The sequence below is a fragment of the Octodon degus genome, unplaced genomic scaffold (genome assembly GCF_000260255.1).
Source record: "Octodon degus isolate 3935 unplaced genomic scaffold, OctDeg1.0 scaffold00322, whole genome shotgun sequence".
Taxonomy (NCBI): Eukaryota; Metazoa; Chordata; class Mammalia; order Rodentia; family Octodontidae; genus Octodon; species Octodon degus.
The window spans coordinates 1,281,069-1,285,245 of record NW_004524898.1 but is presented as its reverse complement, the minus strand read 5'-3'; positions in this window follow the sequence as shown (position 1 = coordinate 1,285,245).

The following is a 4,177-nucleotide window of genomic DNA, read 5'->3' as shown; positions in this document are numbered from 1 at the left end:
TTCAAGAGAACATTACTGAGGGTGTGATTTTCTACTTGGAAAGAGAAAATACTAAAGATGATAATAACGTACGGTGGTAAAACACAAGTAGTTTCCTTTGTTACGTGTTACTCCCAGACATGTTTCTCTACAACTTGTTAAGCAACATTTTAAGATGTTGGACTTCTGCAGTAGATGGCACTGGTTACTTTTTTTTTTAACTTTGCAGTTTTATTATAAACTAAGAATTTTGGACTTGCAAAGAGTTATTATTGCAATAATGCACTTTTCATACTTGAAATTTATTTGTATGATATAAAGTTATACCTTTAGACAAAATTCAAGTTAGGGGAAATTTGTTGATCAGTTTTGGGTAATTTATAACAAGAGAATTTTCTAGGTTTGCTACAAATTCATTTGTGTTCTATATATTACACTTAAAGAATAATTTTACAGGTACATTTTATGATGGGACCCAACATAATAGAAGTGCAGGAATCTCCCACTTTCTTAGTATAAGTCAATAAATTAACCAGTTTAAAAAAAAAAAGCTAGGATTGGAAGTCCAATTCAACCCAGCTATTCTGCTCCTGGGTATCTTTGCAAATGAACTGAAAACATCACATCACAGCAATTTATGTGCACCCATGTTTGTAGCAGCACAATTTGTCTTAGCTAAATCTTAGAAACAACCCAAATGCCCATCAACTGAGGAATTGATAAAAAAAAGATGTGATATTTTTACACAGTGGAATATCATTCAGCTGTAATGTCTTTTATGTCTCATACCAGGGTTTGAATCCATGACCTTGCACTTGTCTGGCAGGTGTTTAAGCCACTGAACTATCTCCCCAGCCCTTAATCAGCTATAAAAAAAGATAAATTTCAGGATTTTATAGGTGAGGGGATGCAACTAGAGACTATAGTCATAAAGTGAAATAAAGTAGACCCACATGTGCAAACAGCATATTGTCTCACTAGTGTAAGAACCTTAAAGAGTTCATAAAATCTGAAAGGTACAATGGACATTGTTTCTTTGTTTGTTTTTATGTACTTACTATAGGGTCTACAGGGTCTCACTACACAGATCAGACTCATAGTGATTCTCCTGTTTTCAGCCTCCCAAGCACTGGGATTACAAGTGCACACCACCACTCCCAGTCTCAATCGGCTGTCTCAGCATGCCCTAGGGGCAGGACTGCAACAGCACTCCAGGGAATTGAACCCTCGACCCCTGTGTCTGCCTAAGCAGGCGCTATAATCTGCTGAGCTATCTGGCTGGCTTTACAATGGATATTGTGCAAGGGAAATAATCTGTTCAAAGGGAAGGAAAAACTGGGATGAGGAAAAGGACAGGAGAAGGAGTGGGAGAGATAGAACTATATTTATGTATATATGTATGATGGCTTGGATAATTGTACTGCTGATTTCTGCTGGTTTACAGAGGGGAACAGTTGATACTTAAAATGTTTTTTTCTTTTTTAATTTCTTTTAGCTTTTTTTAACCAATTTTGCATGCTTGTATCTGATAATCTGAACAACTAATTTGAGGACAACTTTATGCAATACAGCAATGATTGTTGGATTCCTATTAATTTTTTTAAGTATTTATTACAGGGTCTCACTAGGCAGCTCTGGCTCATAATGAAACTCCTGTTTTCAGCCTCCCCAGTGCTGCGATTACAGGCCATGCCACCACACCCACCAGGTCTCTCGGTGACTGGCTCAGCATGTCTGGGGGCAGGACCAGCATGGCATACAGTGCTAGAGATCAAATCTTGGTCCCTGCGCTTGCCTAAGTAGGTGCTTAGTCTGCTGAGCTATCTCACCAGCCTTTTCCTATTAGCTTTTTTTTTTTTTTTTTCCTGATCTGGGGATTGAACTCAGGCCCTTGTGTTTGCCAGGGAAGCACTTATTCTACTAAGCCATCTCCTCGGCCCCCTATTGGCTTTTTTGCAGACATTCTGTATCATCTCTAATGTGTGTGTGTGTGTGCATTTACTTTATGTATTCTCTTTAGATAATTAAAAAAATAATAATAATGTTTCACAATGGAGAACAAGGTTGGAGTGCAGTACTTACAAACTGAAAAACTTTTAAAAGTACCAGCAGGCTGTAAAATGTAAGGAAAGACTTTTCCTGGAGCCGCCACCGAAAATATGACCCAAAGGGCTGGTCAGATAGCTCAGTGCACTAAAGCACCTGCTTAGGTGGAGCGCAGTGGTCAGGATTTGATCCCCAGCACACTCTGCTGGACCCACCCCGGGGCACGCTGAGATTGTGATTGAGAATGGGCATGGTGGTGAGTGCCTATAATCCCAGCTCTTGGGAGGCAGAAAATAGGAGAATCACTATGAGTCTGATCTGTGTTGTGAGACCCCATAGACCCTGTCCTAAATATATAAAAAGAAAAGAAAATGTGACCCTGCCAATGCCAAGATCCAGTAGCCCAGCTTCAAGAACCATGAGATAGGGACCAGGGAGATGGCTCAGTGGAATAAGTGCTTCCCTGGCAAGCACAAAGGCCTGAGTTCAATCTCTGGTTCCACCAAAAAAAAAAAAAAAGAGGGCTGGTGAGATGGCTCAGTGGTCTAAAGCACCTACTTAGAACAAGCTTAGCAAAGCACTGGGACCGTGGTTCAATCCCCCAGCACCACATGCCAGCCAGCCCCGCCCCCTGGTGGGCTGAGCTGGCCACGCACACACACATAAATAAAATTAAATATTAAAAAAAAAAAGAACCATGAGATAGGCCAGGGAGATAGCTCAGTAGAGTAAGTGCTTGCCTGGCAACTGCAATATCCTGAGTTCAGTCCCAGTACTGGGAGAGAGAGAGAGAGAGAGAGAGAGAGAGAGAGAGAGAGAGAGAGAATCATAAAACAATGTTTTTTTCAATCTGGGATATTTTGAAATTTTTGCATATAGCACTTTATCCTTGAAATGCATAGAAAAATATATTGTTATTATAGAAGTCATGATGTTTCAAATATTATGTATATCCAAAAGTATTTTACTTGTTATTAATGTCATTGTTTTCTTTTTTAAGCTTTTCATCGTGGCCTGCCTGTAGTACACAATGCTCATATTCCTGTGAGAAGATGATGCACGCACATAACACATCTTTGCTCTTCTATTACTTTTCTCTCCCTCCATCTCTTGGATCCCTTCCTTTTGCAAAGAAAAAAAAGGGTAATTTTTTTTTAATTCTGAGTAGTTTTTATTGATTTTTTTTTTTTTTACTCTCCTTAAAATAAAAATGTAGCTCCCCTTTCCTATTACCTATCTGGTATTTTGGTCTTTATTTATACCTAGGTTCACATATAAAAGAAACAATATTTAAGCTTGCTCATTTGATTTATTTCAGTTAAAATTATGTTCTCAAAATGCATTCATTTTCCCATAAATGACTCAGGTTTTTCTTCTTTATGGTATAGTAGTATTCCATTGCACATAAACACAGCATTTCCTTTTAAATCCATTTGTTGATGGAATATAGCTGTTACTAATATTTAATAATTATAAATTGTGCTGCTATAACATGAGTATATATGTTATTGGATCTTGAAGTTTTAACTCTTTTAGGAAGATACCAAGAAGGGATACCTTCCCTTTCATGAAATAATCTAGAAGGGATAACTTTTTCAAAATACCTAGAAGCTGTTCAAATGTAATTTCTAGGGGCCGGGGAGATGGCTCAGTAGAATAAGCTCTTTCCTGGCAAGCGCAAGGGCCTGAGTTCAATCCCTGGTTCTGCAAAAAAAAAAAAAAAAATCAAATGTAATTTCTAGCTTTAGTTTTTGGAGGAATCTCTAATATTGATTTCTATAATTTTTACATGAGTATGTTCCCATCAACAATGCTAAGATCTTTATCAGTGTATTAATTATCAATGTATGGAAATATTTATGTGTATTGATTTTCAGTCATCATACACTGCTAAATTTGATTACTAATTCTATGAATTTTAAGAATTTTGTGGTATAATATGTAGAATATTATGCCATTCAAAAATAATGATTTGACCTCTCCTTTCCCTATACATATTCCTTTGCTCTTTCTCTTGCCTGATTGCCCTGATTCATATCATAATTACTACATTGAAAAATAGTGGAGATAACAAATGACCTTGTTTTGGTTTTAGATAAAGGTTATTCATATTTTCTCCATTTAAAGTCATATTCCCAGTGGGCCAGGGAGA